This window comes from Ornithorhynchus anatinus, chromosome 1 (genome assembly GCF_004115215.2).
Source record: "Ornithorhynchus anatinus isolate Pmale09 chromosome 1, mOrnAna1.pri.v4, whole genome shotgun sequence".
In the NCBI taxonomy this organism is placed as follows: Eukaryota; Metazoa; Chordata; class Mammalia; order Monotremata; family Ornithorhynchidae; genus Ornithorhynchus; species Ornithorhynchus anatinus.
Genome location: NC_041728.1, coordinates 89,267,829 through 89,279,243, shown reverse-complemented (window position 1 = coordinate 89,279,243; position 11,415 = coordinate 89,267,829). Strand labels below are relative to the sequence as shown.

Sequence of the window (11,415 nt, the reverse complement as noted above, 5' to 3'; positions counted from 1 at the left end):
TTTACTAATGGAAAGGATTAACTTGCTTGTGATTTTCCTTCCTCTAGTGGAAAGGAATAAAGTACCTGTATTTCTTCCTCTGTTTGCTAGTTGATTTCAAGTGTGAATTTTTTGAAGAAAACATGGAAGTTGATTTAAATTATTTGCAATATATTTTCCCCCTAACTACATTTTTGGTAGTAGTGAGCGTCATTAATCTGATAAAATGCATTAGGTGAATTTTTTATTTGTATTTGATTTGTACTTGCTTACAGTTGTTTTTTTAAGATGTCACTTTATTTCTGCATTCTTATTTCTACTAGTACCATATGAATGAATTAATTAAAATTTATTTTACCCTTGCACTTGCCTAGGCAGGCCAGGCTGGTGGTGGTGGGGAAGATGTGGTTGGAGTGGAGGTGGAGGAGGAAGTTGGCACCCTGGAAAAGATTGAGTGGAGAGGATATTTTGACCTCAGTGCCAGACCAGACACTCTCCAAACACCATGGTCTCAGGGAGAATCAAAGGTCAGTTGTAAAACTCTAGATTATGAACTTCTTGTGGGCAGGGATTGTGCCTACCCAATTCTGTGGTATGGGACTTTCCTAAGTGCTTCGTTCCATGCTCTATATTAGTAAACAGTTAAGTAAACACCTCTGATTTATTGAGTATATGTTCCTTAGAATAGGGGTTATAGAAATCTTCATCAAGACAAAAAATGAATGTGATATTTTAACTGGAGAGAAATTTTCTTTGTTTAGCAGATTGGTTTCCACTTAGCTTGATCTTTCTCCTGTTCTATTGAAGATATATTTTAGAGCAGTATTTTTTAATCTTGTTTGATTTACACAGTTAAATTTGTCCTTCTGGTTTAAAGCATACATTATTGAAAAGTGAGATTTTTATTAGCAAGTGTAAGTGTGGCTGGTAAAACCGATGTGGAACTGACAATTTGTTTCCAGATCATATACGGATAAAGACTGCCCCTTGAGAAATTGTTACATTTGTTACCTACAGAGCATTTTTTCCTTAAATGTTGAAATATTCCCAAAGCTTCTGTTCTGAAATAGTCATCTCATATCTGATGCTGTAGGACAGGCTGATTGTCTGTTGCTGCTACCGTCTCACAACAGCTCAGTGCTTTCCCCATCATTTGAGGTTTTTGTTTCATGGTATAATGAAAGTATTTCCTCTGTTCACCCTGCTCAGGGTGATCCCATTTCAATTCATCTGAGAATAGCTATTTGGATTTCCTACTTCTGTCCTTTTTTTCATATGATCTGCCCATCAAAGCTGTGGTTAAGAAAGCTTGATTTAAGTTGATACTTCCTCTCTGTGTCTGACCCATTAGAGTGTAAGCTCATCTCCCACTACAGCAGACATCACTCCTCAAATGCTAACCTACTTACTCTACTTTGATTTTCACTCTCTCATTGTGGACTGCTTGCTCACATCCTCCCTCCTGCCTGGAACTCCGTCCCTGTTCAATCTGGCAGACCACCCATTTCATCAGAGCTCTACTTAAATCATATCTCTACCCAGAGGCCTTATTTTTCCACCCTCTTCACTATCTTCTGTGTTGCCTATGTATTTGAGCATGTTTTTCTCGAGAACTTTGATACTCACCCCACCCCCCCCATCTCCACAGCACACAAGTGTATAAGCTTACACTCTGCCATTTCCTCTATCTGTAAATTATTTTGAAATCTGTCTCCACAATTAGACTGTAAACTCCTTGAGGGCAGGGATCATGTCTACCAACTCTACTGTATCAATCAATTGCATTTATTGAGAGATAACTAGGTGCAGAAGACTGTATTAAGCACGTCGGAGAGTACACTATAAAAGAGTTAGTAGACATGTTCCATACTCTCAGCGAGCTCTCAGTCTAGAGGGGGTGTCAGGCAGTGTGTCAGGCTAACTGGAGTCACCTGATCTATCTATGAATATTAGTCCATAGTCCCATCTTAGAGTAGAGGCCAGCTTGTTCCTCAATCAATCGGTCAATTGTATTTATCGAGCATTTACTGTGTGCAAAGCAATGTTCTAAGAGCTTGGGAGAGAATAATATTCCACATTCCCTCACAACAAGCTTACAGTCTAGGGGGTAAAGAGGCATTAATATGAATAAATACATTACACATATGTACATAAATTATGTGGGGTTGGTAGAGGGGATGAATAAAGGGAGCAAATCAGGGCAATGCAGAAGGGTGTTGAAGACAACTCCGCTGCCCGGCTCATCTTCCTGCAGAAATGACCTGGGCATGTCACTCCCCTTCTTAAACAACTCCAGTGGTTGCCTATCGACCTCCGCTCCAAACAAAAACTCCTCACTCTAGGTTTCAAGGCTCTCCATCACCTTGCCCCCTCCTACCTCTCCTCCCTTCTCTCTTTCTACCGCCCACCCCGCACGCTCCGCTCCTCTGCCGCCCACTTCCTCACCGTCCCTCGGTCTCGCCTAACCCACCGTCGACCCCTGGGCCACGTCCTCCCGCGGTCCTGGAACGCCCTCCCTCCTCACCTCCGCCAAACTGATTCTCTTCCCCTCTTCAAAACCCTACTTAAAACTCACCTCCTCCAAGAGGCCTTCCCAGACTGAGCTCCTCTTCTCCCTCTACTCCCTCTACTGCCCCCCCTTCACCTCTCCGCAGCTTAACCCTCTTTTCCCCCCATTTCCCTCTGCTCCTCCCCCTCTCCCTTCCCATCCCCTCAGCACTGTACTCGTCTGCTCAACTGTATATATTTTCATTACCCTATTTATTTTGTTAATGAAATGTACATCGCCTTGATTCTATTTAGTTGCCATTGTTTTTACGAGATGTTCTTCCCCTTGACTCTATTTATTGCCATTGTTCTCGTCTGTCCGTCTCCCCCGATTAGACTGTAAGCCCGTCAAACGGCAGGGACTGTCTCTATCTGTTGCCGACTTGTTCACGCCAAGCGCTTGGTACAGTGCTCTGCACATAGTAAGCGCTCAATAAGTACTATTGAATGAATAAAGGAAAGACAAGGAATAAGAGGGCTTAGAATAAGCCTCTTGGGGGAGATGTGCCTACAATAGCACTGTCAAGTGGAGGAATGTAATTTTCTGTAGGATATGAGGAGGGAGGACATTCCAGGCCAGAGCAGGACATGGATAAGTGGTCACCACCGAGATAGGATCAAGGTAGAGTAGGAAGTTTAGCATTAGTGAAGTGTACGGGCTGGGTTGTAGGAGGAGAGTAGTGAGGTGAAGTAGGAAGGGGCAAGGTGATTGAGGGTTTAAAGTCAATGGTGAGGAGTTTCTGATGTGGAGGTGGATGGGGCAACCACTGGAGGTTCTTAAGGAGTGGAGAAAGATGGTCTGAATGTTTTTGTAGGAAAATGGGCCAGTCATTAGAGTGAAGTATGGACTGGAGTGGAGAGAGACAAGAGGCTGGGAAGTCAGCAAGGAGGGGCAAAGGAAGAATAGGATAAGTGATTGGATTGATGGTGTATTCATTCATTCATTCAATAGTATTTATTGAGCGCTTACTATGTGCAGAGCACTGTACTAAGCGCTTGGGATGAACAAGTCGGCAACAGATAAGAGACAGTCCCTGCCGTCTGACGGGCTTACAGTCTAATCGGGGGAGATGGACAGACAAGAACAATGGCAATAAATAGAGTCAAGGGGAAGAACATCTCGTAAAAACAATGGCAACTAAATAGAATCAAGGCGATGTACAATTCATTAACAAAATAAATAGGGTAATGGAAATATAAACAGTTGAGCGGACGAGTACAGTGCTGTGGGGATGGGAAGGGAGAGGTGGAGGAGCAGAGGGAAAAGGGGAAAAAGAGGGTTTAGCTGTGGAGAGGTAAAGGGGGGGTGGCAGAGGGAGTAGAGGGAGAAGAGGAGCTCAGTCTGGGAAGGCCTCTTGGAGGAGGTGAGTTTTAAGTAGGGTTTTGAAGAGGGGAAGAGAATCAGTTTGGCGGAGGTGAGGAGGGAGGGCAGTCCAGGACCGCGGGAGGACGTGGCCCAGGGGTCGACGGCGGGATAGGCGAGACCGAGGGACAGTGAGGAGGTGGGCGGCAGAGGAGCGGAGCGTGCGGGGTGGGCGGTAGAAAGAGAGAAGGGAGGAGAGGTAAGAAGGGGCAAGGTGACGTAGAGCCTTGAAGCCTAGAGTGAGGAGTTTTTGTTTGGAGCGGAGGTTGATAGGCAACCACTGGAGTTGTTTAAGAAGGGGAGTGACATGCCCAGATCATTTCTGCAGGAAGATGAGCCGAGCAGCGGAGTGAAGAATAGACCGGAGCGGGGCGAGAGAGGAGGAAGGGAGGTCAGAGAGAAGGCTGACACAGTAGTCTAGCCAGGATATAACGAGAGCCTGTAGCAGTAAGGTAGCCATTGGTAGCAATCCCTTAAAGAGTTTTGTGGAGTGGCAAAGGGAAGGGATTGGAGATGGGAGCTGGGGACTGATGCCAGGACAGAAAAAGAGCCATTCAATGCCACAAGTGTCCCAGACTGGAGAGAAATTTCATTCCTGGGCAGACAGATGGGCAAGGTCTGGCTCAGGAAGGCGCTGCAATGTTGCTGATGAAGAAGATTACCTTTTCTGGCTCCTCTCTGATAAGGGTGTGTCCGCATCATGTTTTCCAGTGGGAGGTGGGAGGGGGCCAGGTTCCAAGGCACCTGTACAGGTGAGTGTGGCCACAAAGCCCCCCAAACAGTGGCACACTGGAAGAGGGTCCTTTTGGGAGCTGGATGGGTGAGAGCTGGATTCCCCACCACATCTAGTGCCCAGGCACCCTGGAGTTGGGGCAGGTGGGTGGTGGCAGGTCTTCCCAGGTAGTTGTTCATGTAGAGAACAAAGACTCCTAGCTAGGAACAGCCCAAGTAGTTCCATCCCCTCGGTCCAAGATTAGGTGCAGCCGATGTGCTTATGCCCCCTATACTCTCCCAGTCAATCAATCAGCCACATTTATTGAACACTTACCATGTGCAGAGCACCATACTAAATGCTTGGTAGAGCACATATTCAATCCATCACTAAATCCTGTCAGTCCCATCTTCACAGCATCATTCAAACCCACCCTTTCCTGTTCATCCTGTACAGTATACTATGTTAATACAGTCACTCATCCTATCCCACCTGGATTACTGCATCAGCCTCCTTCCTGATCTCCCAGCCTCCTGTCTCTCCCCACTCCAGTCCATACTTCACTCTTCTGCCCAGATTATTTTTTCTACAAAAATGTTCAGGACATGTTTCCTCCCACCTCAAAAAACACCAGTGGTTGCCCATCCACCTCTATGTCAAACAAAAACTTCTCACCATTGGCTTCAAAGCAGTCCATCACCTTGTCCCTACTACCTCACCCCCACTACTATCCTACTACAGCCAAGCCGGCACACTTTGCTCCTCTAATGCTAATCTTTTCACTGTGCCTCGAATCTGTCTATCTCACCACGAACCCCTTGCCCACATTCTGCCGCTGGCCTGGAACTCCTTGCCTCCTCAAATTCAACAGACAATTATTCTTCCCCGCTTCAAAACCTTATTGAAGGCACATCTTCTTCAAGAGGCCTTCCCTGACAAAGCCCCCCTTTCCTCTTCCCTCACTCCCTTCTGCATTGCCCTGACTTGCTCCCTTTGTTCTTCCTCCCTCCCAGGCCCATAGTACGTATGTACATATCTGTATTTTATTTATACTAATGTCTGCTTCCCTCTCCCTCCAAGAATGTAAGCTCATTGTGAGCAGGCAATGTGTGGTTGTGTTTATTGTTCTATTGTACTTTCCTAAGCACTTAGTACAGTACTCTGCACAGAGTAAATGCTCAATAAATATGATTGAATGAATGAATGTGGATAATATAACGGAGTAGGTAGACAAAATGAGCTTATAGTCTATACGGGGAGACAGACATAAATATAAATATATATAAATAAAAGATTTACAGTGCTCCTCACACAGTAAGTGCTAAAAGAATACCACTGATTGATTGTGGGCAGGGAATATATCTTCGGCTTTTGTGTCAGAGAGAGCTCTTTGGCTTGTTCATAGCCTTGGTGTTTTTTCTTTATGAGTCAGTCCATACAGTTTTGCTGATTCTGAAAAACAGCTCATAATTAGCTGAATTCCTCCTTAGATGTGTGTTTACTAGCACTGCCAAACAGCTTCTGTTTTAATAAAAAAAATGTGTATTTAAATTACAATTATTACAGTTCTTCCAAGAATCTAGACATTGGCTTCTTGTAACACTAACCTTCTAATCCTAACTGTGCCTCACTCTTTTCACCCCACCCTTAAACCTCACAGCACTTAGGTGCACATTGGTAATTTATTTTAATGTGCATCTTCCCTTCTGGACAGTAAATTTTATATGGGCAGAGAATGTATCCACCAGCTCTGCTATATTGACTCTCCCAAATGCTTAGTGCAATGCTATGTACACAGTAAAGCTTCAGTGAATACCATTGATTGATTGCAATCAGCCTTTTAATAATAAATAATAATAATGTTGGCATTTGTTAAGTGCTTTCTATGTGCAGAGCACTGTCTAAGCACTGGGGTAGATACAGGGTAATCAGGTTGTCCCTCATGAGGCTCACTGTCTTAATCCCCGTTTTACAGATGAGGTGACTGAGGCACAGAGAAGCTAAGTGACTTGTCCACAGTCACACAGCTGACAAGTGGCGGAGACAGAATTCGAACCCATGACCTCTGATTCCCAAGCCCATGCTCTTTCCACTGAGCCACGCTGCTTTTGCTTTCTTCAGCCCCTCCTGCCTGGAATCCTCTCCTCTTTGACAATCTGAAGATCACTATTCTCTCCATCTTCAAAGCCCTTAGAAAATCACATCTCCTCCAAGAAATCCTCTCTGATTAACTTTTATTTCCACACCTTATTTCCCTGTTAGTAAACAAGATTGCTGTCTATTAATTTTTTTGTAATAATTATAATAATGATGGTATTTGTTAAGTGCTTGCTATGTGCCAGGCCCTGTTCTAAATGTTGGGTGAATACAAGCAAATTGGGTCTCTGTCCCATATGGGGTTCATAGTCTCAATCCCCGTTTTATAGAGGAAGAGGTAACTGAAGCAAGGAGAAGTGAAGTGACTTTCCCAAAGTCACACAGCAGACAAGTGGCAGAGCCAGGATTAGAACCCAGGACCGTCTGACTTCCAAACCTAGGCTCTATCCACTATGCCAAGCTGCTTCTTACTCTCTCCTTAGTACTTAGTACAGTGCTATGCACAGTGAGCCCCCAATAATACCACTAAACGAGTACATCTAATTATAAAAAAAAGGTGGTATTTGTTAAGTGCTTATTTTGTGCAAAGCATTGTTCTAAGCGCTGGGGGATACAGGGTAATCAGGTTGTCCCACGTGGGGCTCACGGTTTTAATCCCCATTTTACAGATGAGATAACTGAGGCATAGAGAAGTTAAGTGACTTGCCCAAAGTTACACAGCTGGCAAGCGGCAGAGCCGGGAATAGAACCCACAACCTCCAACTCCCAAGCCCGGGCTCTTTCTACTGAACCACGCTGCTTCTCTTAGCCTAAAGCCAACAAGTAAATAAAGTATACTGACTTCAACCTGCTTTAGTATGGCAAACAAAGCCTGTGACAGTGGCGGCTCACCTATAAAACAGAAGTCAAACACCATATGACTGCCAAGAAGAGGTTCAGATAATGATAATGAAGGAAGAGGAGAAAATAACATCATGGTAAATTCTACACAGGGGGAAAAAAAATCACCATTTAGTTTTCATCTAATCATTTTTTAAGGTAGATACAGGATAATTGATGACATGCAGTGCAAAGGAGGGAGTTATCATAAAGAGTGAATGTGCTTATTTCAAATGTCTAACTTGTTATTCAAGTGTCTTAGGCATGGGGGTAAATAGGGCTTGATGTAATGAAAATAGAGTTTCCATCAGTAAATATTTTACAGACAACTAACAGTGAAGAAAATCTTATGTTTTGCCTTACTGTAGCACCAGTTAAAATATTTCTTATTTGAGCTATCAAATATGGATCAAATGTTTTATTACATTTACAGCTCTTCTGTTTTTAAGGAGATCATTAATGAGAATATTGACCTATTTCCAACTGATGATTTTTTTTAACTCTCAAATGGTGCTTACACCAAGTGATTCCAGCTTAATTCAGTCTTATCCTTTACAGTCTATTTATATTTGAAACTTACACAATGGGAGCCCACAATAAACTGTAGATAACATGAAGCAACACCACTCAGGGAAAGAGCATGGGGCTGCATCCAGGACACCTGGATTATAGTTGGTTTCAATGATATGGGTGGCAAACTAAACTATGTTTGATAGGATTATGGCCAACCCTGAGAGCCCCTAGGTGATCTTCCTTCATCTAACTGAAGGCATTAAGTATGACAAGGTTATTAGCTGTGTTTTCTGATTGGTTCCTGTAGACTGGACTTTTTTTATTTGTAATGGTATTTTTTAAGTGCTTACTTTGTATCAAAAACTGTTCTAAACTCTGGGGTAGTTATAAATGTTAGGTTGGACACAATTCCTGTCTGACAAGGTCCTCACAGTCTAAGTTGGAAATAGATTGGGATAACCAAGGCATGGAGAAGCAAATTCATTCATTCAATAGTATTTATTGAGCGCTCACAATGTGCAGAGCACTGTCCAAGGTCACGCAACAAACATTTGACAGAGTCAGATTAGAATCCAGGTCCTCTGACTCCCAGGCCCATGCTATTTCCACTAGGCTGCACTGTTTCTCCTTTTGGTAGATATGCCGATCATCTGGTGCAATCTGAAGTAGATGATGGAAGAGGGTGCTGAAGTTTTTTTTAAAATCCTCCCCCACCATTTTCATTTCTGAAAAATAAAAAATCACTCTCCTTCCCCTCCTTAGCCCCACTGCCTCTACTGCAGGAAAGGTAGGATCTGGGTCCACTATATATCCATGTCCCTTTCTCTCCAACACCCCCAATTTGGGGGGCAGAGGAGGCAAATGTGGGGCATGGGAGGGATATAAACTGAACTCAACAAATGTATCACCTATACCCCTTTGTCTCTAGGCCAGCAACTTACATAGATTCAACGATTTAGAAAATGAATGAGGCAATTTAGAACTGATGCCGCTTATCCAATTTTTGTGTAAAACTTGTTCAGAGAAATGGACAAAATGAAGAAATCCTTCATGGAACCTTTTAGTCTCAGCTCTGCCACTGGCCTGTGGTGTCTGTCCCTTTAATCAGTCATATTTATTGAGCACTTACTATGTGCAGAGCACACATTAAGCACTAGGGTACAGTAAAAAAGACTTAGCAGACATATTCCCTGCCCATTTTTGTTTCTCTGTATTTTCATCTGTAAATTGGGAATGGCATATCTACCTCTCCATGCTTCACTGAAATATTGTGAGCAAAAACTGAGATAAGTGGGGAAAAAATGTTTTATAAAATAAACTCTACAAATTCAAGCAAGGTATCTTCTCCCTTAGAGTTCTCTGAAAGGGAATAATGAATTCCTCCTTTCGTTTATTTTCAACTGATGTTCTCTTTGTCCCCAGCAATATATACTTACAGATGAATGCACAGAATAGTGTGCGTTCACATGGTGTGCTAAATAGACTGTTCCAAAATTCATATGCTCCTTGTATGTACAAAAAATAGACTTTTGGCAGAATTTCACCTGTTTAAAATCCAGTTGGAAGTGGGAAGCATCATTCCTGGAAAGAGTACAGATTTGCTATTCAGGAGACCTGGATTCTAATCCCTGGCTCCACCACTTGGGTACTTTGTGACTTTGAGCAAGTCATGTAACTGTTTAATGCTCATTTTTCTAATCTGTGAAATAAATATCACCTAACTGATCTCCCTCCCTCTTAGACTAGGGGTTCCATGAGGAATCTGCTTATTTTGTATCTACCCCAATATTAATATGATGCTTAGAATATAGTGAGTGTTTAAAAAAATGCTATAATTGGGTAAAGATGTACGGTCTTGTACCATTAATGTTTCTTGGTGGTATGGTTCTAATACCACCACAGTTACAATTTTTCTTCTCTGAATTTAAGCAGTGTTCAAAAACAAGGCATTTAACTTCTCATTCTTGATTTTCCCCTACTAAATACTATTTATTAAAAATATTAGTATATAAAATGCCTCAATTTTTAATCTGGGTAATTAATTCAGTTGATCTGGTCACATCAAATTCACCCTTCTGACAGTGTCATTTCTTTGTCCATTATAATTTTAAAGACTCAATGAATCATGCTTCACTTCTACACCAATAGACATCTTTGTTAGGTAAAGTATCCAAATAGGTGTAACCTCCTTTAATGTTTGCCCAGATATTTATTATCCTAATTCCAGGACTAAATTTCATTATTGTTCACCTAAATTTGTTTCTTCCCCATTTCTGTGCTAACACCCTGCAGTTTTATATGGGAATCGATGAAAGATATTTAGTTAGGTATATTTCCAACATATTTAAAGTTGTCTCCATTAACAGTGAGGTTTCTCTATGGGTGAAATTGTGGTTGAAAATTCAGAGGTGATAATCCCAACCACATCATGTACACCTCTTGATTGCCTTGTTATGCTGAGATTGAAATAATACAATGAATATGGTATTAAAATTCAATAGTGCCAACTTAGAGGAGGCATTATAAAGAGTATTATGAAGGAAGATTGGTATATTCAGCCTTTAATACCTTCACAAGAAAGTTTTCTAACCCATCCCAATATTCTGCAATTAACCCTCCTGGGAAATTCCTCTTTGTATTAATCATTAATCCTTAAAGCTGCCACTTTGATTTTTATTGGTTTTCATTAATATGTGAATAACAATTTTGTCTCTATCATTTCCTCCTTCCCAGGTAACTAAAAATCTTAACTGAAGTCAAGACGGATGACTTCCAGGATGAAGTTGATCAACCATTGTCGAATTTTACTACTGTAGAATTAAATGCAATTAGGTGAGGAGCAAATTGAACCCAGTAATCCAAACAACAGATTCTGTAGCTAAATATGTAAATTTGTAGCTAAAGAGGTGTCATTCATAAAAACTAATAGGAAAAATTAAAACAATTCCAGTTGATTTTTTACATCTATGATGGTGCCCTATCTGCTTTGATTTACAAATGCTCATTTAGAAAATTTTAGTTACATTAGTGGTGAATGTTTTTAAATTACTCAACTATTGAAACCTTGAGGTACTTAACTTGCAAATGTACAATAAAGGACATTTGAACTAATAAATTTTCCCAGTATGGTTCATTAAGGCTAATGGGAATTGAATGCCTAATTCCCTACATGAAAAAAATTTCAGGAGTAAATTTTCAAACTGCCAAATGGCTGCTCTCCTATATCAAGCATGAAAGTAAAGTGGAATCATTCCAAATTCATTTAAATGCTGAAAAGAAAATCCATTGAAAAATAGTACCTTGCAAGCAAATAGTATGGGATTCT

General features: G+C 41.7%; 1 long non-coding RNA gene across 1 annotated transcript; it reads left to right on the top strand.

Annotated features, from left to right (window-relative positions):
- Positions 1-359: 359 nt before the first annotated feature.
- LOC114813252 lies at positions 360-11,201 on the top strand. The gene is made up of 2 exons (XR_003760952.2): positions 360-506; positions 10,824-11,201. It is a non-coding gene; the product is annotated as an uncharacterized LOC114813252 (long non-coding RNA).
- The last annotated feature ends 214 nt before the right edge of the window (positions 11,202-11,415 follow it).